The 23,794-nt window shown below is 44.3% G+C and overlaps 1 protein-coding gene and 2 pseudogenes across 2 annotated transcripts in view; 2 read left to right on the top strand and 1 right to left on the bottom strand.

Annotated features, from left to right (window-relative positions):
- Positions 1-23,794, bottom strand: part of sdc2 (syndecan 2) — a 135,358-nt gene that overhangs the window by 70,322 nt on the left and 41,242 nt on the right. The window lies entirely within an intron of this gene.
- Positions 14,882-15,120, top strand: LOC139279522 (U2 spliceosomal RNA; annotated as a pseudogene).
- Positions 15,353-15,492, top strand: LOC139279340 (U2 spliceosomal RNA; annotated as a pseudogene).

Here is a 23,794-nt window from a genome sequence, read left to right as displayed (position 1 = left end):
GTGGCCTGACCAATACCCCGTACAACTGTAGCAAGACTTCCCTGTTTTTATACTCCATCCCCTTTGCAATAAAGGCCAAGGTTCCATTGGCCTTCTTGATCACTCGCTATACCTGTATACTAACCTTTTATGTTTCATGCACAAGTACTCCAGGTCCTGCTGTACTACAGCACTTGGCAATCTTTCTACATTTAAATAATAACTTGCTCTTTGATTTTTTTCTGCCAAAATGCATGACCTCACACTTTCTAACATTATACTCCATCTGCCAAATTTTTGCCCACCCACTTAGCCTGTCTATGTCCTTTTGCAGATTTTGTGTGTCCTCCTCACACATTGCTTTTCCTCCCATCTTTGCATTGTCAGCAAACTAGGCTACGTTACACTCTGTCCCTTCTTAAAAAGTCATTAATATAGATTGTAAATAGTTGGGGTCCCAGCACTGATCCCTGTGGCACCCCACTGGTTACTGATTGCCAACCCGAGAATTAACCATTTATCCTGACTCTGTTTTCTGTTCGTTAGCCAATTCTCTATCTATGCTAATATATTACCCCCAACCCCGTGAACTTTTATCTTGTGCAGTAACCTTTTATGTGGCACCTTGTCAAATGCCTTCTGGAAGTCCAAATACACCACATCCACTGGTTCCCCTTTATCCACCCTGTTCGTTACATCCTCAAATAATTCCAGCAAATTTGTCAAACACGACTTCCCCTTCATAAATCCATGCTGACTCGTGCTGACTGAATTTTGCTTTTCCAAATGTCCTGCTACTGTTTCTTTAATAAATGGACTCCAACATTTTCCCAACCACAGATGTTAGGCTAACTGGTCTATAGTTTCCTGCTTTTTGTCTGCCTCCTTTTTTAAATAGGGGTTTGATGGTAAAGGAGAATGTCATATGTACAATATCTGTTAAAGGCATAGGCTAACATGTTGAATAGCTTTCTTCCATTCCACATTTTAGTTCATTTGTACACTCTTGATAATAAAGATTTAAAAGAGAGACTAATGTAATACAAATTATTCACTACCTGCCACTATCCCAAAATCAGCATTTTTGGGGTGGGGTGGGGGGGGGGGTGGCATGAGTGGTTGAAAAAGGGAAGGAAAAAAATGATCTTTGTTGAGCCAAAATGTTTTTATTTTACTTTCCTGAGATATGATTAGCAAAACACAACAAGTGTTTTGGCAATTTGGAAGTCAAGAAAAGAAAAATGAAATAACTTTGACCTACTTCTTGATTACACCTCTTGGAGTGTCAGTTTGGCTCTGTGGTAGCATCCTCATCTAAAGCACCACTCTAGGGGCTCAATTTTCCCCAGTGATTTGCACCATTTTTTTGGAGCTGGCTGCTTTTTTTGGCCTGTTAAAATAATCACAGTTTCCCCAATCAATTTACACTGGCGTAACTCCGCTAGTTATGATCTTTTTTAGGCAAGTCTTTTTTTCCAGCCAAAGGGGGCGTAACCTGCCACCTGCACCAATTCTGGCCATTTAGGCAAGTTTGGCCAGCTGAGAGTTACTCCAGTTCTGCTTAGGCTAGCGAATGTGGCCTCTGTAGAAAAACCTTCTGGAGAGTTAAAGAAATTGGAGCAGGTAAGGAAATTGGCACAGGTAAGTGCAGCAGATGCCTGGACAGCAGCAGGAAAGGTAAGAGAGGGGGAAAAGAGAGGGGGAAGCCATTCGGCCTGCGATGGGGGCAGGAAATCGGACCAGCAAGCCCTTTGGCCTGGGCTAGGAGCAGGGGACCGGGACTAGTAAGGCACTCGGGGCCAGGGTTGGGCAGGGGATTGGACCAACAAGCCCTTCGGACCATGACCAGCAAGCCTTTCAGCCAGGGCTAGGGGCAGAGGACTGGGAAGGCACTCGGGGCTGCGGAGCTGGAGCTGGATCGGCACAGACAAGGGGCTCGGGGAGGGCTAGGCAAACAAACCGGCAAGCCCTTCAGCCAGGGCTAGGTGCGGGGAGCGGGACTGGATTTAATAATTGGAGGGAAGTTGCTGCAATATATTTTAATGCGTTTTTAAAGTTGATGCAATATGTTTTAATGTGTTGTGAGCTGGCTGTATGTTTCACTTTGCAGCCTCAGCTCGCAATGTGTCCCTGATTACCGTGACAACCCCATCTTTTTGGCGCAGATCAAGGCTCCACCCCAAAAACTAAAAGGACAGGTTAGGCCACGCCAAAATTTAAAAAACCAATGGGGAAACAAACATTTTTTGGAGGCGTACTTGGGCCCCCAAAAAAACAGGCGTAACTCTTCAAGTGCGCCCAAAAAGCGCTTTGGGGAAAATTGAGCCCTAGGACTTGGAGCACATAGGCCCAGAATTTGCAGACCTGGTGATGGCAAACAGGCAGCGTTCGCCATCATTTCGCCTTTGAAACAGACCACAACTTCGAAGCTTAGCGCATGCATATGGAAATGCTGAAGTTGTGGTCGGTCATTCACTGCTCCTCTACAGGCTGTGCTATGGGCCCTTCCCCCACAGAGCCAATCAGTGAAATTGCTCAAATCTAGGAAATGGACATAAAACTTTGGCTCTTCTGCAGTAACTATGCTGTTAAAAGTTAGACCCCTTTGTATCAGTTGTAACTGGGGTTTTAACAGTGTATTGACTGCTAAACAAAAGGTTATGGCCCTGAAAAATTAATTTTAATTTTGTGCAGTCAAATTTATCCATTTTAATAAAAATTCAAATTTAAGAAACGTAATTTTTTTTTAAAGTTTGTTCATCTTTAGTTCAGATTTGCCTTTTCCCATGCGCGAGCCCCAAACTGTTTTGTTCAACATTTTTTGTTAAAATTTTTAAGAGCTTGCCCAGTTCCTTATGCGCTGTGAGAATTCTGCATTTTGATTGGCTGCTTAGACAGTCGGTTGACGTCACAGCAGCTCACGTTATGGGATCCCCACTAATCTACGTTGATTTAAATTACTCGTCGGAAAACCTGAACTTCGACACAGAGATTGCGAGATCTTTGAGAGACGCTTAGTTTGGGCCAACGGCAAAGTCGCTGACTGCAAATTCTGGGCCGTTATCCAGGCTGAGATGTTAAATCAAAGCCCTCAGGAATTCTCTCGCATTGGCCAACATTCAGCTTCAAATCAATACCACCAAAAAGCTGATTAACTGGTCATTAACTTCTATTTGTTGTATGTGAGACATTGCTTTGTGTGGATTGGTACCACTTTTGTTTACAAACATGTGACTACGCTTCATAAAAATAATCCATTGGCCATGAAGCACTTTGCGATGTCTTGAGGATGTAATACGCATTATACAAGTTCAAGTTCTTTCCTTCTACCACGACATCCCAAAATGCTTTATAATTAATTGCTTTGAAGCGTAGTCACTGTGGCCACATAGTTAAACATGCAGTCATTTTGCATGAAATGAAGTCCCACAAACTAGCATTAATATTAATGGCTAGAAAATCTGTGTTTTTTTGGTTGGGTTGGTTTAGGGATGAATATTGGGCAGGATACTGGGACAACTTCCTACTGTTTTTAAATAGTGCCATGGGGTTTTTAATTTTCTCTTGAACAACTGGTTAGGCAACCCAAAAAGGTCAGCACCTCTGATAATGCAGTACTTTGTCAACCTAGTCTTGAATCTACAATCTTATGACTCAAGATGCAAGATTGCCAATTATTTTACACAGAAACAAAAAGCATTAAAAAAAAAGAGTAAAATGTAGTGCAGCAGCATGTAAACATCTCACCTTTAGCACAGCTAGATTTATACTAATCAGATGGGATTGCTTTTATTTTGATATTTACCAACTTTAATTGTGGAAAGTGTTTTCAGCATTACGCTGTATGAAACAGTACATGTGTCTGGGATTAAGCTTGTAAATTTATTCCTCCAGGCTTTGCACCACACAAAATTTTCCAGTTGGCAGTGAGGTCGGTTACATCATATATTCAAGGATTCCAAACATATGTTGCTTAAACAGTAACCCCTGGTTTGGTGAAAGATGATGTGGAAGATTATAAGCTTGTACAGTAATACAAAATTTCCTATGATATATCCATGACTTGATCAGAGGCTGTGTGGGCTCCTATCTGAATGATTAATTTTCTCATTCAAGACAAAGTTATTGACAACATTCCAACACAATGAAGCTTAGCTCTCTAGTCCTTCCTATTACAGTGAAGCAACTTCAACACTACTTTATTTCACATTTGGTTTACACAGTCTATGAGTGTATGGATTCTGTGGTAGACTTGACCAAATGACACAATGCACCAACTCTGTTAAATTGAAAGTTTGTTAGATACAAACATTTAGAAACATAGAAAACAGGTGCAGGAGTAGGCCATTCGGCCCTTCGAGCCTGCACCACCATTCAATAAGATCATGGCTGATCATTCACCTCAGTACCCCTTTCCTGCATTCTCTCCATACCCTTTGATCCCTTTAGCCGTAAGGGCCATATCTAACTCCCTCTTGAATATATCTAATGAACTGGCATCAACAACTCTCTGCGGTAGGGAATTCCACAGATTAACAACTCTGAGTGAAGAAGTTTCTCCTCAGCTCAGTCCTAAATGGCTTACCCCTTATCCTTAGACTGTGACCCCTGGTTCTGGACTTCCCAAACATCGGGAACATTCTTCCTGCATCTAGCCTGTCCAGTCCAGTCAGAATTTTATATGTTTGTATGAGATCCCCTCTCATCCTTCTAAACTCCAGTGAATACAGACCCAGTCGATCCAGTCTCTCCTTATATGTCAGTCCTGCCATCCCAGAAATCAGTCTGGTGAACCTTCGCTGCAATCCCTTCAATAGCAAGAACGTCCTTCCTCAGATTAGGAGACCAATACTGAACACAATATTCCAGGTGAGGCCTCACCAAGGCCCTGTACAACTGCAGTAAGACCTCCCTGCTCCAATACTCAAATCCCCTAGCTATGAAGGCCAACATACCATTTGCCTTCTTCATCGTCTGCTGTACCTGCATACCAACTTTCAATGACTGATGTACCATAACACCCAGGTCTCGTTGCATCTCCCCTTTTCCTAATCTGCCGCCATTCAGATAATATTCTGCCACCAAAGTGAATAACCTCACATTTATCCACATTATATGCATCTGCCATGCATTTGCCCACTCACCTAACCTGTCCAAGTCACCCTGCATCCTCTTAGCGTCCTCCTCACAGCTGCGTGTCATCTGCAAACTTGGAGATATTACACTCAATTCCTTCATCTAAATCATTAATGTATATTGTAAATAGCTGGGGTCCCAGCACTGAGCCCTGCAGCACCCCACTAGTCACTGCCTGCCATTCTGAAAAGGATCCGCTTATCCTGACACTCTGCTTCCTGTCTGCCAACCAGTTCTCTATCCACGTCAGTACATTGCCCCCAATACCATGTGTTTTATTTTGCACACCAATCACTTGTGTGGGACCTTGTCAAAAGCCTTTTGAAAGTCCAAATACACCACTTCCACTGGTTCTCCCTTGTCCACTCTACTAGTTACATCCTCAAAAAATTCTAGAAGATTTGTCAGCATAAATCCATGCTGACTTGGCTTGATCCTGTCACTGCTTTCCAAATGCGTTGCTATTTCATCTTTAATAATTGATTCCAACATTTTCCCCACTACCAATGTTAGGCTAACCGATGTAATTCTCCGTTTTCTCTCTCCCTCCTTTTTTAAAAAGTGGTGTTACATTAGCTACCCTCCAGTCCAGAGGAACTGATCCAGAGTCGATAGACTGTTGGAAAATGATCACCAGTGCATCCACTATTTCTAGGGCCACTTCCTTAAGTACTCTGGGATGCAGACTATCAGGCCCTGGGGATTTATCGGCCTTCAATCCCATCAATTTCCCCAACACAGTTTCCTGACTAATAAAGGATTACCTTCAGTTCCTCCTTCTCGCTAGACCCTCGGTCCCCTAGTATTTCCAGAACATTATATGTGTCTTCCTTCGTGAAGGCAGAACCAAAGTATTTGTTCAATTGGTCTGCCATTTCTTTGTTCCCCATTATAAATTCACCTGATTCTGACTGCAAGGGACCTACGTTTGTCTTCACTAATCTTTTCCTCTTCACATATCCATAGAAGCTTTTGCAGTCAGTTTTCATGTTCCCAGCAAGCTTCCTCTCATACTCTATTTTCACCCCTCCTAATTAAACCCTTTGTCCTCCTCTGCCAAATTCTAAATTTCTCCCAGTCCTCAGGTTTGCTGCTTTTTCTGGCCAATTTATATGCCTCTTCCTTGGATTTAACACTATCCCTAATTTCCCTTGTTAGCCATGGTTTAGCCACCTTCCCAGTTTTTTTTTTACTCCAGACAGGGATGTACAATTGAAGTTCATCCATGTGATCTTTAAATGTCTGCCATTGCCTATCCACCATCAACCTTTTAAGTATCATTCGCCAGTCTATTCTAGCCAATTCACGTCTCATACCATCGAAGTTACCTTTCCTTAAGTTCAGGACCTTAATCTCTGAATTAACTATGTCACTTTATTTTTGAAGTTTATTTTCAAGTTCAGGTCGGACAGATTTTCTTTTGGGAACCAAGTGCCTGAAGATTACTGGTGATTAAGATTTGAAATTCAATATATTGCGAGATGCTAGTTTTAGGAATTTTCTTTTATCATTTGTTTTCAGTATATGGATGCTGGAAAGGCCACATTTATTGAGTATTAGAAATGAAAAGCTCAGTTGAGAATCAGCTTTTAAAAATCATACCAGAACCAAAGTTCTCAGGAGAGCACAAATTTTTCACATGCCTTCAAATTTTTGTACAAAAATAAACACGAGGAGAAAGCTGGATTATTTTCCTAAATTTCAAGTTTACACCACTCCTGTACCAAAATGTTAAGCAGTGTCGATTGAACAATGGATTCTACGAGACAGTTTCCTTGGTGAAGTGTGTTGCGTGAGTGGCGATCAAGTAATAGTGAGTATGGGCCATTCGTCAGGCACCTCTTATCTAGTTCCAAGCAACAACAGAGCGTGCTTGGGCTAATCACTCATCAGTACAAGATGCTGTCTGATGGAGAATCCTCGGGAAGGAAGAAACAAAATCACAGAATTGCACAACTGGTAAAATGGATAAAAGTGGCAAGTATAGTGAACAATTGAAAAATGTTGAAAAGAATTGTGATATATTCACATATATGCTTTCTAACATGGCAGTCAGCTCTCGGAAGTCTCCGGAATCTCTGCTTCTTTTTATTATTAACTCTATAGTTGCAGTACACAATACGTCCACATCTAGTGTGGAGCTACAAACATTACAAGCTTACAGACAGTACACTTCTCCCTCCTTAATGAAGTTATTATATCATACATAGCTTGCATGTTTATACATAACACAGGATATAGACTTATTTTTTCCATATTTACAAATTTAACTTAACCACTTGTTTTCTATTTCGAAGGGGATACCTTCACTCTCGAACAGAACCTTCCAAACATGATGACGAATCTAAACTCCTTCGAGGCTCATCCTGAGGAATGTTTTCCTCCATGGAATTTCCTTGATTTTCACTTGAACTCACTAACTTCAGGCTGTTTGTTTTCCTGACTCAGACTCAGACTTAAATTCTGATTTTCTCTTGGATTTGTTTCCAGTACATTAGATGTAGGATATGCTACTGGTGTATCAAAACTATTTGATGAGTCAGAAATAATTGGATAATTCCCACCTTCAACTCCTTCCATGTCTGTAGGTAAAATATCAATATGAACAAACCTAACCTGTCCATTATCAAACATCTTGACCAAATATGTGCGAGGACCACATATCTTCACCACTCTTCCTAGTAACCACTTTACCCATTTATGGTGATGGTTCTTCACTCTCACATTCTAAGTTAATTTCTACCTCTATCATGATTCTCTTTGTCTTAATTGTGTCTCTTCTACGGACTGGGCCAAGTTTGGTTTTAATAACGAGAATCTGGTTCGTAGCTGTCATTTGAGAAACAATGCTGCTGGCATTCTACCAGTAGTTGTACGAGGAGTATTACGATACGTAATTAGAAAATTAGCCAATCTGTGATCCAATGACAACTGTCGTTTCTTTGGATTTGGGTCCAATTTGTTTTAGAAGGGCACATTTTACAATTTGTACAGTGTGCTCTGCTGCACCACTCGAAGCAAGGTGGTATGGTGGAACCTTGGTATGTTTCACACCATTTTTGCTCATGAACTGTGCAAATTCTTCTGAACGAAATTGTGGTCCATTATTCGAAACAATTTCTTCTGGAAGGCCAAATGAAGAAAATAAACTTCGCAAAATGTCCAATGTTTACTTGTTGTTATTTTCCACATTGGATACACCTCAACCCACTTCGAATGGCTATCGCAATGAACAATTGTTGTCCTTCTAACTCAGCAAAATCAATATGTAGCCTTTGCCACACCCAGGGAGGCCATTTCCATGGCTGTAATGGTACTGGTGGTGGTTGCTTGCTTACCGATTGACATGTCGTACACTGACTCACGAGGTACTCTATATCTTTATCAAGACCTGGCCATCATAAATAACTGCGTGCAAAACTCTTGGTCAAGCATATGACCAGGTGCTGGTTATGGAGGTCTGCTAATAATTTGGACCTGAATTTATTTGGTATAACCACTCTTGCACCTCGCATGATACAATCTTTATCAACTGATAATTCATTCCTACGAATGAAGAATACATGAATATCTTTGTCTGTTACCTGGTTTGGCCATCCATTTGCAATATAATCATACACCTTTGACATCACTGGGTCACGTTTGGTTGCTCTACCAATCTCTTCTGGCAGTTCATCAATGTATGAAAAATAAAACACTTCTTCCCTATTGGGTATAACTTGTGATGGGGAAGGCAATTGCATCAGCATTACTGTGATCAGCTGATCATCTATATTCAATATCATATGTATATGCTGACAAAAATCAAAGCCCATCTCTGCATTCGGGCTGCAGGTAATGTTGGAACTAGGGACTTTGGATGGAGGATTGCTGTTAGGGGCTTATGGTCTGTAACGATGGTAAACTTACGACCATACAAGTATTTGTGAAACTTGACCCCAAAAATTAATGCCAAAGCTTCCCTTTCGATTTGCGCATAATTATTATCACTGGCACTGAGCGTGAGTGAAGCAATAGCAATTGATCTCTCCTCCCCACTACTTAATACATAAGAGATCACTGCCCCAACTCCATACGGAGAGGCATCACATGCTAGCTTGATCTCCTTAGATATGACGTAGTGAACTAACATGGTGCTCTCCACCAATTTGCTTTTACACTCCTTAAATGCTGTAGCGCATTCTTTTGATCACTTCCAATGGACCTGTTTTTTCAATAGTTCATTCAGTGGATGGAATACTGTCGCCAAATTTGGTAGGAACTTCCCATAATAATTCAATAGACCCAAGAATGAACAAAGTTCAGTGACATTCCTGGGAGTGGGTGCATTTCTGATTGCATCCAGCTTTCCCCATGGTTGGATGTAAACCATCTTTGTCTACTCTGTACCCTAAGTACTCCACTGAGTTTTTAAATAACTAACACTTACGAGCAGACACTCGTATTCTGTGCTTCTCTAGCCGTTTGAGGATTTCATTCAATGTGTTATTATGAATTTGCCTATTTGGTGCTGAAATTAGTATGTCATCCAAATAACATACTACCCCTTCAATACCTTGCAAAATCTAGTTCATCACCCCTTGGAATATGGCAGGAGTGGAAGACACTCCAAACAGTCGCCTATCAAATTGATATAGACCTAGATGAGTATGTATAGTCAAACGTGACTTGGACTCCTAATCTAGTTCAAGCTATAAGTAGGCATTCGTAAGATCCAGTTTTGAGAAGATCTGACCACCTATCAGTGTTGTGAACAAATCTTCTATATTTGGCAATGTATTGGGGATATTACCCTCTAGAACCTGGTTTACGGTTACTTTATAACCACCACGCAATCTTACCTTACCATCGGACTTCGGTACAACAATGGGTGTAGCCCAATCACAACGATCTACCTTAGAAATAATGTTCTCAGTCTCTAGTCTTCTGAGTTCTTGCTCAACTTTCTCAGTGCATATGGTACGGAATGTGGCTTGCAGTAAACTGATCTAGCATCCTTCTGTACCCTGACACTTGCCTTGAAGCGGACTGCCTGTTTCGTAGAACACCTTCAGATACTTCTTGATATCATCCGTTGACGCAAATCTCACTTCCACATGGAAAATCTCACTCCAATTCAGCTTCAGGTGATTTCAACCAATTTCTACAAAGTAAGGCAGACTTGTCTCCTTTCACTACTATTAGAGGCAAGTTCTGAAATTGATCCTTATATTTCACCGGTATGGTGATACGACCTACCACAGGAATTTTCTCTCCCGAGTAGCCTCGCAGCTCTATCTTGGATTTCTCCAATGGGAAATCACACAATTTGTCGAGGCATAGCGACTCCGCTACTACACTTATGGATGTACCAGTGTCGATTTCCATTGGTATCTTGAATCCCGCAACCTCTATGTGGATTTTGATACTTTTCGAATCGCTGTCCGTTAACCTCATGCTCCTGATGATGTGCAACTCTAACATCTCCTCGTCCTGTTGTTCTTCCATGCTATGTAGTCTCTGGGGATTTCTACTCATAGTTGTGAAAGCTGGTTTACCCTTCAGTGAGCATGCCTTTGCAAGATGCCCAGTCTTTCTGCAGAAGAAACACTCTGCCTTCACATATGGACAACTTTGAGCAATGTGTTGTCCCAGGCACCGATAGCACGACTTTAACGCTCTATCCGAATTTCCAGTTTCTGAGACTTTGGGCCCCCACCGCCTTTTACTTTGAACCTGCAGGCAATTCACCTCGGTTGTCTGACGACTGTAATTATGATGAAATTCTCGGGAATATTGATCGGCCATGCCCATCGACCTCGCTGTCTGACAAGTAATCTCAAAAGTCAAGTCATCCGTCGTCAATAACTTTCTTCTGATCACATCATTTTTCAACCCTCAAACAAAACGATCCTGCAATGCTCGGTTTTGAAAGTTTCCAAAATTGCAGTGAACATATAGCTTTTCTTAATGCCACAATGTAATCACGGATACTTTCATCAGTCTTTTGATTTTGTATACCGAAACGTTTGCTTTCAGCAATTTCTAATGGTTTGGGATTGTAGTGCTGCACCAGCTTCATTAAAATCTCTAAGCATTGTGTCCTTTGGCTCGTCAGGCACAAGCAGATTTATCAGCGTTTCATACAATTCAGGTCCAACTACAGATAAGAAAATAGCTCGCTTCCATTCCAACACAGCCTGGTTCTGATCTGCATTCCCTGGAACTTCGATTGTATTATTTGCAGTGAAATAAATTTCTAGCCAATCCACATATGCTTTAAACCTTTCCTGGTCACGTTTATATTCACCTAAGTGTCCCATTACTGCTATGGATGCCGCCATTTTTGACTCTGCAGTTTAAACTAGTGTGCTCGTTTTTTACCTCGGATTTTGTAGCTTTTTCCAAAGACACAGAAGCTTCCAAAGTCTGTTGGCTGGTTGAATCCTTCACCCACAAAATTTCAGCTTTAAATATCATCTGAAAAATCCCATCTCGCCGCCAAATGTGATATATTCACAAAGCACAAGCACACACAGCTTTCTAACATGGCAGGCAGCTCATAGAAGTCTCTGGAACTTCCTGCTACTTTTTATTATTAACTCTGTAGTTGCAGTACACAATACGTCCACATCCACAGTGTGGAGCTACAAACATTACAAGCTTACAGACATTACAAATTATACTGTAATTGGTTATGTTCTTGCCTATTAAGAGGCAAGAGGTTGTGCAATAATCTATTGCTCCTCATCTTCAGTCACCTTTAGAGCAATTGCTCACCATATGGCAGTCTGCTGTTTGCATAAACAAAAATCAGAGATTGAACTTCACAGCGTGCATGTGATGTAATTGACAGGCTGAATCGCGATCCTGGGGGGGGGGGTGGGGGGGATCTGATCTCCAACCCCAAGGGACAGGCTGCTGGTGGGGGGAGTTTGTGGGGCCAGGAAGAAGCATTTCTGCTCCTCCTGGCCCACAAGAATTGCTCCCCGAGGCGGTGCTCGCCTCATTGCAGCTACCGGGAATTCTGAGCCCCGACCACCTGCAGCTTAAAGCAGAGGCTTCAGGCCTCATTATAATAATTAAAAATGCCAATCCACCTCCTGGCAGCTGGTTGGCTGGCTGCTCTCCCCCGAGTAAAAGGTGAAAGTGGGCACGTTTTAGATTTTTCCAATTCCCTCCTTTCCCTGCAGCCCCCACCACCACCATCTCCAACCCACCCGGTTTTTCCTCGAGAATTTTCTCCACCCCTCCCCCCCCAAAAGTGTCAAAATATCACAGATCACATTAAGATGCGCACACACATTTAGAATACATTTCATGCTTGCACTCATGTTAATGACTTATGAAGTAAAATGCAACCGCAGATGTAAAATGGTGCTGTATTATTTTTTTAAAAAGCATCTTTTGGACCAAAATATAGATGCAGTGTTTTACACTTCCCATTCAATTTGCTAAATTATGATGAGATTGCTTTAAATCTCAAAAATAAAAATCAGGTTTTTTTTTTGAAGAAGCAACCAATATCAACTGATCTTGTATACAAAATCAGCATCCCTTTTAATATGTTATGCAAAACTGAGCAACACTTCAAACCGGTATTTTCCAGAAATTCCAAGGAATCTTCTTGGGCAATGCCCCGGAGTCGAGGTTGATTTGCTTCCACATTAATGAGTTCTCAGGTGACTGATAAGACCAATGCGGGATCTACAGTCTCTGCCACTGGTGGGACAGGAGGTGGTTGAAGGGACAGGTGGGAGGGATGCTTGGATTGTTTTACAGTTCTGTGTTTGTACTTGGCTTCCGCATGCTCCCGACGAATACACTCGAAGTGTTCGCGTCTTCCCAATATATAACTTCCAACAGTACATTTTGCACCTTAAGGGATTTTGTAATCTTGGTTGAAAATTTAAAAGATAATATTTTGTATAACACTTACACAAATAAACACTGTAGACTACACTCACCAAACACCACATCGTCATATCCTGCAACACATGCAATCCACCCCTTCAACCAGTGAACAATAGGGAGTAAAATCTCAGCAGACTGCACAGTCACCAGAGTTTCATGAATTCAGGAATGTACCCACTCATGCATGCTGTGCAATTAACTTCCTTCCACTTGAGGATTATGAGTCCCAGCTGTACATGTCCTGGTTGGCCTTTGTGTGCGCAAATTCCAGTGAGATGAAACAACCCCGATTGTGTTTATGGTCACCAGTCTGGCCATGCTCTGGGGAGAAAGAATTTGTGAAGCAGTCAAATGGGCCAAAGTAGTTAACCTTCAACTCCTGGAACTGTGGCTAGATGGATTCTGTGTTTGAGCCTTGTGTCAATTTTACACTGCAAGAAAAATATTACTAATATCAGAAATATTATACAGTACTAAAATGTACCAGAGTAGTGATTTTACTGGTTATAAAAAGACTCATCTTTTGACAGCAACAATATTTACTTTGCAGTTTGTAAACTGCATGCCCAATAAAAAAAAACCTGGTGCTGTTTTCTGTATCAATCAAATGTTAAAGTTTCTAAATAAAAGCCTCCTCCTTCAATAAAATATGCTTAGTGAAGTTAATACAAAAGCTAACCAGTCAATTTGAATGACTATAGTTTAATCTTGAGGTTCAGGAATTAAGCTCTACCCAGGAGAATATTCCTTAAATTACAACAGTACACTGTTAAAGTGAGCAATTAACTGCTGGAAGCATCATTCAATGATGTTAAATCTTATTTGGCAGATAACAAATCCCAAGTCACTGCTCAATATGTGGTAAAAACAAAAAAGATATTAGAAACAGTTAAATGCCCATCTGCCACATAACTTAATATACAACAGAATAAAAAGAAAAATTATAAATTCTGTAAATCTGAAATAGAGAGATCCTGGTAATACACAACACGTTAGCCAGTATCTAAAGATTATTGCATTACGTCTGTGTAACTTTAAGATACACACTCGAAACATCAAAGAATCAGTGCTGGGATCACGGTTGTTCACAATTTAGACTTTGGAATCAAAAACACAATTTCTAAATTTGTAGACGAGACCAAATTGGGAGGTTAGTCAACACTCAGGATGACTGCAACAAAATACAAGACAACATTAATAAACTTGGAGAATGGATATATAATTGATAAATGAATTTCAATACAGATAAGTGTGAGCCATTACATTTTGGTAAGAAAAATAAAGAGGGTACATATTACTTGGAAAATAAGAATCTAAATAGGATTTGAAGAGCAAAAGGGATCTCCGAGTCCAAATACACAAATCACTAAAAGTAGCGATGCAGGTTAATAAGGCCATAACAAAAGCAAAGCAAACATAGTTTATTTCGAGAGGGATAGAATTGACAAGTAGAGAAGTTATGCTAAACTTACGTCGATCCTTGGTTAGACCACACTTGGGAGTACTGCGTACAATTCTGGTTGCCATATTATAAAAAGGGTGCATAGGAACATAAAACAGGGAGTGAAGGGTTATGGGGAGAGGAAAGTGGAGCTGAGCCCAAGATCAGGTATGATATTAAATGGAGGTGGGTGGGGTGGCTTGACCCATCCACCTCCACGTAGGTGTGTGGGGTGGCTTGACCCATCCACCTCCATGGCACGAACCTGGTATTGCAGTACTTCCAGGAACGGTGCAGTGGCTCTAGGCCTTTTGGCTAAGAGCATTGGCGCAGAGTGATCCTTGGCATGTGCAAGGTGACCTCTGGCGTTTGTGATTTGACAAAGAATTGGAACGATTGGCTACGAATTTATAAAAAAAAAAATTAAATGACAAAGCTTCTCGGCCTTTTGGCTAAGATCATGCGTAACTGACCTGACAGGGGAGTAGCCACCATGACCTCCGGGTGGTTTTCCCTGGATCAGGAAGGTATATGCTTGCTTTTTTGGAAACAGGAGGTGGGTGGGGTGGCTTGACCCATCCACCTCCACGGAGGTGTGTGGGGGACCTGACCCATCCACCTCCATGGCACGAACCTGGTATTGCAGTACTTCCAGGAACGGTGCAGTGGCTCTAGGCCTTTTGGCTAAGAGCATTGGCGCAGAGTGATCCTTGGTGTGTGCAAGGTGACCTCTGGCGTTTGTGATTTGACAAAGAATTGGAACGATTGGCTACGAATTTCAAAAAAAAAAAATTAAATGACAAAGTATATTTTGTAATTAAAAAAAATTAAATGGCAGAGAAGGTAGTTCTGGACTGTCCCACCAGAGGAGATAGTTTCTCTAAACCCAACTGCTCAAAGGCTATCGCTTCTCGGCCTTTTGGCTAAGATCAAGTGTAGTATCTGTTGATTGGGCATTCATATGCAAATTAACTGACTGCAGAAACTCGTTTTTCCAGTTTTGCTGGCTCTGGCCTTTGGCTTGGGCCAGGCGCCAATTGGAGAGAAGAGGAAAATCTGCATGTCGACCGGCTATTCGGCGGGCCTGGAGGCACCACAACAGATTGAGGGCTTCGGCCACAATACACATCGAAAGGAGGAATCTGCAACCCGGATGGTGGCCAACCGAGCGGCGAACCAGGGTGTCTGAAACACCATCCGAGTGACTGTGAAGAAAGTGGAAGGCCAGACAACCATCAACCGGGACCTGTTCGTGAAGAAAATCCTGCTTGGAACATGCGGCATGAAAGTCACCGACATCTTCGCCTTGCAGGACCTCCCGAAGAGAGGTTATTTCGATGTGACCTTCAGAACTGTCGCCCTCTGCCTGAAGTTCCTGAAGGGTTTGAAGGAGGCGAGTGAACCGCTGCGCTCAGTGCTAACTTGGGAGCCACTATTCACCCTCCCGTCGCAGAGAAGACGCACTATCACAGTGCAGATGTACAACCCCCGCATCCCGGTCATTGATGTGCTGACTTTCCTTGCCAAGTATGTCGATGGGGCAGGAAACAGCAGCGACGTGAAAGACTTGCACGGGATATGGACCAGCAAGCGCCAGATCCAGGTCACCATGAAGGTGGACGCCAGCAGAACCATCCTGCACCCCCCCCCTCCAGCTTTGCCATCGGAGGAAGTCGGGGCTACATGGTGTATGCTGGCCAACCCAACGTGTGCCGCACCTGCGGGAAGGCAGGCCACGTGGCGGCAAGCTGCAAAACTCTCATCTGCCGAAACTGCAACAACCAAGGCCACCAGACAAAGGACTGTAAGGAGACCAAGTGCTGCAACCTCTGTGGTCTGGCTGGGCACCTTTACAAAAACTGCCGCAAGCGCAACTTCAGCTATGTGCAGGCAGCAAAGAACATTGCACCAGAGGAGGAGGAAGCTGAGGAACACAACGCTCCAGAGGAGAGCCACACCCTCCCCCCGACCAACACCCCCATGGACTCGGAACAAGTCGACGAGGAAGAGAAGCCTGCCACGGCGAGCTGCGAGACACCAGCAGCCAGCAGCGAAGCTCTCCCCCAGCGCACCGAGTCCAGCAACGAGGAGACAGCAGACGATGAAGTGGAATGGGAGACCGTCAAGAAAAAGGCCCGCAAGCGTAAGGAGAACAGGCGAGCAAGGGCCCCTGCGGAAACGACAGGGAAGAGGCAGCCAGCAACCTCGACAGACAGCAGCGGCAGCTCGTCTGATGAGGAAAGATGAGAAAAAGCCTCTCACCACCGACACCAAAACAAGAGGCAATACGCAAACCCACAGCCACAGACGACCGGGAGCAGTTATGCGACCAGCACAGCCCTGCTCCAGGAACCCGCAAGCAGCGAAGCGCCCATGAGCTCCGGAACACCGAGAGCGGAGAAGCGACCAACGCAGACTAGCTCCGGGATAACGGGAGCAGCCAAGTGCCCAGCACACCCCATCTCCGGAATACCAGGAGCGACGCAGCGATCGAAGCACACCAGATCGAGACCGCCACGACTGAGGAAAAGAGGGAACCACCAACACCAGGCGAGGACAGTGCGGAGGACATATCGGACTTAATGACAGAACTACAGCAGTCCCCTGGTCGAAACATCCCCACGGCAGAGGACGACGACCACGCCAGGCCAGGTGCAGTGGACTTTCATAGTAATAACCTACGCATGCTGGAACTGGCCATTGAGCAGATCACGGCCTCAAAGAACGATTTATCTGAAATGTAATGTTTGTAAATGTAAAAAATAGCTTTAAAATGGATTTAAAAATTGCTAGTATTAACGTGCGTAGCGTAAAATCTACTACGTGATGTGTTTCCACCTTGGGGTACCTCGCCAAGGTCAAAGCGGACCTGCTGTTCTTGCAGGAGTACGGTCTGCCGCACTTCAGCAGTTACCGGCAGTGGTCACGATGGTGGGCCCATGGACCATCCATATGGTCAGGAGGCAACGACTGCCGGTCTTCCGGCCTAGGCATTCTGCTGCGGGGAGGCCACTTCACCATCACCGAAGTTAAGGAGGTAGTGGGCGGCCGCCTCCTCGTAGCAGATGTATGTACAAAAATTCCCCTCTAAGGCTAATTAACGTGTATGCCTCGCCTCTCAGAAGCGAGCGGCTGGCCCTCTTCCAGCAACTCCCACTGCTGCTGGCGACATCCAGGCCGATCATTCTGGGCGGTGACTTCAACTGCATCATCGATGCGGCTGGACGATCCAGCAGAGCCAACAGCAAGGTGGACACCACGTCCAGACTCCTGATGGACGCGGTAAAAGATGCCAAGCTGTGCGACGTCTTCAGCAACCCTGCAGACGGAGCACCGCTCAGATACACCTGGTCAAGACCAGACGGTCCGTCCGTTCCAGAATTGACTTCCTGTTTGTGTCCCACACGCTCAAGGTCAGATCCACCGACGACACGCCGGTTTTTTTCTCTGACCACTGCCTCCTACTGGCCGACTGTCGCCCACAGGAAAAGCAGAAAGTTGGCAAATGGATATGGAAGCTGTACGTGAAACTGTTGACTCCGGAAAACGTGGAGGAACTCAAGAGGGATTACAAAGGTTGGAGAACCGTAAAACCCCTCTGCGATTCCCCCATGCACAGGTGGGAAACAATCAAGACAAACATCAAGAGGTTCTTCATCCTCAAAAGGTGTTCAGGAGGCGAGAGGGAGACAGAGGGAATTGTCCCAACTCCAGAAGAGCATGCAAAACCTGCTCCTGCTGCAGTCGATGGGGGTCAATGTCACGGAGGAACTCGAAGTGGTGAAGGGCCAGCAAGCCTCGCTCTTTGCCTCAGAGTCCTCCAAAATCATTTTCCGCTCCAGAGTCCGCTCCGTCGAGCAGGATGAGACGTGTTCGCGCTTCTTCTTCCAAAAGGTACACAGGGGGAGCTCTGTGATCACCAGCCTAAAGGAAGAAGACGGTTCGGTGACGTTTTCGCAGCCTGACATGCTGAGGATCAGCAAATCCTTCTATGCCAGGCTGTATGACGTCAAGCCCACAGACCGCGCGGCCTCCCAGTCTTTCGTGTCGTCTATCACAGAGGTCCTAAATGACAGCGAGCAGGAGAGTTTGGACCACCCATTAACTCTGGACAAGCTGACAAAGACCGTCCGGTCCCTTGCGACGAGTAAAACTCCCGGAAGCGACGGCTTACCGGTCGAGTTGTATTCGGCTCTGTGGGACTGGATGGGCCCAGACCTGCTGGAAGTGTACGGAGGTATGCTTCTGGCCGGCAGCATGTCAGAATCAATGAGGAAAGGCATCATCACCCTCATCTACAAGCAGAAGAGGAAAGAGGGAAGAAATCAAAAACTGGCGGCCTATTTCGCTGCTCAATGTGGACTACAAGATCCTGTCAAAGGTCATCGCCAACAGGGTTAAGTCTGCTCTTGAGCTGGTGATTCACCTGGACCAGACCTGCGCTGTCCCCGGCAGGAAGATTTGATAGCCTGGCGCTACTCAGGGATACGATCGCCTACTTGCGGGACAGGAGGGTGGACACCTGCTTAATCAGCTTGGACCAGGAGAAGGCCTTTGACAAGATATCGCACACGTACCTGATGGACGTGCTCTCCAAAATGGGGTTTGGGGAGGGTATCCGCAATTGGATCCAACTGCTCTACAGAGACATCTGTAGCACAGTTCTAATCAACGGGTGGGAAACTAAAAGCTTTACGCTCAGATCTGGAGTCAGGCAAGGCTGTCCTCTCTCGTCTCTCTTGTTTGTGTGTTGTATCGAGCCTTTTGCCGGGTCCATCAGGAAGGATGCGGGCATTAGAGGGGTTACGATCCCAGGCAGCGGAGGCGCTCAGGTCAAGACCTCTCTGGAAGTGGACGACGTGGCCATCTTTTGCTCGGATCCGCAGTCGGTCCGCAGATTGCTCACAATCTGCGACCAGTTTGAATTGGCCTCGGGAGCGAAGATCAATTGCAGCAAAAGCAAGGCCATGTTCTTTGGCAACTGGGCCGACCGATCCTTTATTCCCTTCACCGTTAAGCCAGATTACCTGAAGGTGTTGGGAATATGATTCGGAGCGGACGGGGTGTGCGCCAAAAACTGGGAAGAGCGTATCGCCAAGGTGAAGCAAAAACTGGGATGGTGGAAGCTGCGCTTCCTCTGCATGGCGGGAAAGAACCTGGTCATCAGGAGTGAGGTGCTCTCAGGTTTGCTGCACGTGGCACAGGTCTGGCCCATCTCTCGCTCCTGTGCCGCGGCAGTCACCCGGGTCGTCTTCCACTTTGTCTGGAGGTCCAAAATGGAACGTGTCCGCAGAGACACAATGTATAAATATCTGGACAGTGGATGAAAGGATGTTTCGAACGTGGCCCTCATCCTGATGGCCACCTTTGTGTGTGGCTGCATCAAGCTGTGCAGACCCCCCAGTACACAAACACCAAGTGTCACGACGTGCTGAGGTTCTACCTGTCCCCGGTATTGCGAAGGATGGGCCTGGCCATGCTGCCTCAAAATGGCCCCACCAGCTGGACCATGCCTGTCCACCTGTCCTTCGTGGAAAAGTTTTTCACAAAAAAACCCTTTGACCACAAAGCCATAAAACAGTGGTCAGCACATAAGGTCCTGGGTGCCCTACGAAAGGAGAGGGTGGACCCTGTCGGGTGGTTCCCTGAGCGGACTGTCGAACTCGTTTGGCAGAACGTCTCATCGCCAGAGCTTTCACACAAGCACCAAGACATAGCTTGGTTGGCAGTGAGGAGGGCCTTACCCGTCAGAGCGTTCATGCACAGCCGACGTCTCAGCAACATGGCACGCTGCCCCGAGTCGGCTGCGGGGCGGATGAGACTGTCACCCATCTCCTTCAGGATTGCGCCTTCGCAAGGCAGGTTTGGAAAGAGAGATGCAGTGGTTGCTGTCGAGGTTCATCCCGAGCAGCTCCGTAACACTGACTCTGTGCTCAACGGGCTGTTCCCAGGGACACACACCGAGACAGACATCACCTGCTGCTGGAGGGCCATCAACTCGGTCAAAGACGCTCTTTGGTCTTGCTGAAACTTGCTGGTCTTCCAGAGCAAGGAGATGTCCATGTCTGCGTGTTGCAGACTGGCATAATCCAAGATCCAGGATTATGTACTGAGGGACGCATTTAAAATTGGTGCAGTCGCCGCAAAGGCACGGTGGGGAAGGGCCAGTTTAAAGCCCTTCTGCCACGGTAAACCCGAGGGCAGGAATCAGTACACAACTCCCCTCGGGCCGTACTTGGAACTTCCTTTTTGTGTACATGGAGCACCATGATCTATAAACACCTATGTAGTGCCATGTACAATGCAAGGTCTGTTTCGTAATGCACGTTGAAAAAAAAAATTTAAATGTACCGTCACCCATTCCGTGTACTGTATAGTGACACATGTAATGTAATTTGTCGAATGTATTACAATGTATCTCGTATTGTACTTGAAATGAAAAGCAAGGAAATGTATCGAACGGAACTGCCGTCAGCACCCAAATGTAGTGTATGGGATTGCTGACCGCAGCTAAATGTACTGAACTGCTTTTGAGTGTACTGCACAAATTTTTATATGAATAAAGTATATTTTGAAAATAAAAAAAAATTAAATGGCAGAGCAGGCTCAAGGGGCCAAATGGCCTACTCCTGCTCCTATTTCTTATGTTAAGAGTAGGCCATTCAGTCCCTCGAGCCCGTTCTATCATTCAATGAGATCATGGCTAATCTGCAACCTAACTCCATATATCCACCTTTGGCCCATAGCCCTCAACACCTTTGGTTCACAAAAAAATCTATTAATCTCAAGATTTAAAATTAACATTTAACCTAGCATCAATTAACACTTGTGGAAAGGAGTTCCAAACTTCTACCATTCTTTGCGTGTAGAAGTATTTCCTAACTTCACTCCTGAAAGGCCTGGCACTAATTTGTAGGTTATGTCCCCTAGTCCTAGAATCCCCAACCAGCGAAAATAGCTTCTCTTTGTTTTTGAACACTTCCCTGTTGCTTGCGCTGCAAAATAAAAGTACGCCAAAGCCAAATCTAGCCTTGCAGCCTATTTCAAAACAAAGTGGACTCTCTCTCAACCCACCAACTGTAAAATGTACTGCATGCGGCTAGGTTTTATACTGGCTAGTGTACTATTATGCAAGCCCACTCGATGACAGTATCAAAATTCTAGTGAGCAACAAAGATAAAATTACAGTGAACTGTGTGAATTTTCAATTGTTGCACTTCTTCCTCTGGGAAATGGAAGGAAAATAAAGCTGTAGGGATCCCTTCCTAAAATCACCCAAAACAAACTGCCAAGATCAGTACAGGAACAAATTTGGAGTTCTATGTTCATCCCTTCTTCCAGCCACCCTTACCAATTTTCTTCCTTCTCCTGAAGAAGCCATCCCATACCAGGTTATAGTTCCGCAAATGTCACCCTAGAGTACCTTGCTTATGTGGCCATTCTTCATTTGTGGGCCTCGATAGTGAGTCAATAGACTGTTCAACTAGGATTGAGGGAGAGAGTAGCAAAGTCATCACAGCAGTGCTTATTGCATGCATGTGCATCTTGCAGCATGGGCCACTGAATAGCGCAGAAGTTGAATTCATAGATCCCATTTCTCTAGCACGGGGTACTAAGGCCAAGTATAGCAATGTCACTGTTGCCAGAGCCAAGACTAGCTAATTCAGCACAGATCAGCTGCTGCACTAGAAGACATTAATGTCACTCTCTACAAAATGTTCCAGGTCAAGGGCACGTGCTATTAAATCCCACTTTAACATTGGTTACAGCCCATTCAAATTCAAAAATATCACTGCATGGAAGTTGCAATGCCTATAAAATCTTCTTCTGGCAAGGAACAAATGTAATGCATAACATACACGTGAACACAACAAAACTGAAGACCGATCAGTTTTCACATTATCAGATCTTTGCTAGGTTAGAATGTTCCAAACTATCAGTGGAACTTTAATTACCACTTTACTGCACAGCCTAAGAATACCAATCTCTTCTTGTAGCAAGCTCAAAAAGATTAATTTAAATTATTATTTCTATTGTATTTAATCTTCATCACCATACTTAGGACATAGTTGTACAGTACCACAATTTAGACAGTTTTGATTCATGTCAATTTTCGCGATTGAGCATGGGAACCCCCTCGATTGTGTCAGATAATGGAGGTGATACTGTATTTTGAATGCTGTTTTCTGGTAAAAGAAAAGGAGGGAGAAGAAAATGAAGAACATTCTAGTTTGCATGTGATGAGGTCACAATGTTTAAAAGTCTCAATGTTTTCTCTGTTATGGATATAATTTTTACAGCAGACAGTTGTAATTAGTGTTGGGCCAGGAGATACAGCTCCCACCATACCAGTTTGTGAAAAAGAACATATTGAGAGATAAGATTAAGACTGAATAAAAGCTTTTTTAAAAAATGTACTGATTAGAATATCACCCTTGCCACCCTTCCTACTCCCAAAAGAGAAAATACAGAACTCTGAGGAAGGATCAATTGGACCATTAGCATCTAAACCACAAACATCACAAGTTAATTTGCAGGCAGGGAGGAGATACGGCTAGAGGCAAGATTCACCAGCAGGGAAGACTTTGATTCATTCCCATTCCTAGGGCTGGTCAATTGAGGCACATTTACTTGAAAATGTTCCTAATAATGAGAAACACAAAACTGGCTGCCTATAGTTACTAAAGTAGCAGTGTCCAAATAGAAGCATTACAAACAATAAACATATTTGCAATGTACATAGGGAGGGGAATATTCAAATACTGTAATGGATGTTTACTTCCCCAGACTATAGTACAATTGATCCAGAGAGTGGATCTCAAATCAAAAGATCCAAGGTTCACACTGGTCAGATTTCTAAATCCAAAACCTGAATTCACATATATTAATAGTATTGCACTACAGGCTAGGTTTTTCATCCATTCATAGTTTATTGGCTGAAGAGCACCTCCCAGAGTCACAATGTGGATTCTGTCCACTACGGGGTACAACGGACATGATCTTCACCACGCGACAACTATCAGAGAAATGCAGGGAACAGCAACCAACCTCTGTACATGGCCTTCTTTGACCTCCCAAAGCCTTTGACGCCATCAACCGCAAGGGACTATGGAGTGTCCTCCACCATTTCAATGTCCCCAAAGGTTTGTCACCATCCTCCGCCTGCTCCACAATGACTTGCAAGCCGTGATCCTGACCCAACGGATCCACCACAGACCCAATCCACGTCCGGACTGCGGTCAAGCAGGGCTGTGTCATCGCACCAATGCTTTTCTTGACCTTCCTTGCTGCAATGCTTCATCTCACCCTCAACAAGCTCCCCGCTGGAATCTATTCAACCTTCGC

This window comes from Pristiophorus japonicus, chromosome 1 (genome assembly GCF_044704955.1).
Source record: "Pristiophorus japonicus isolate sPriJap1 chromosome 1, sPriJap1.hap1, whole genome shotgun sequence".
In the NCBI taxonomy this organism is placed as follows: domain Eukaryota; kingdom Metazoa; phylum Chordata; class Chondrichthyes; family Pristiophoridae; genus Pristiophorus; species Pristiophorus japonicus.
Note: the sequence above shows the minus strand (reverse complement) of the source record. Positions and strands in the feature narration are given on the sequence as shown.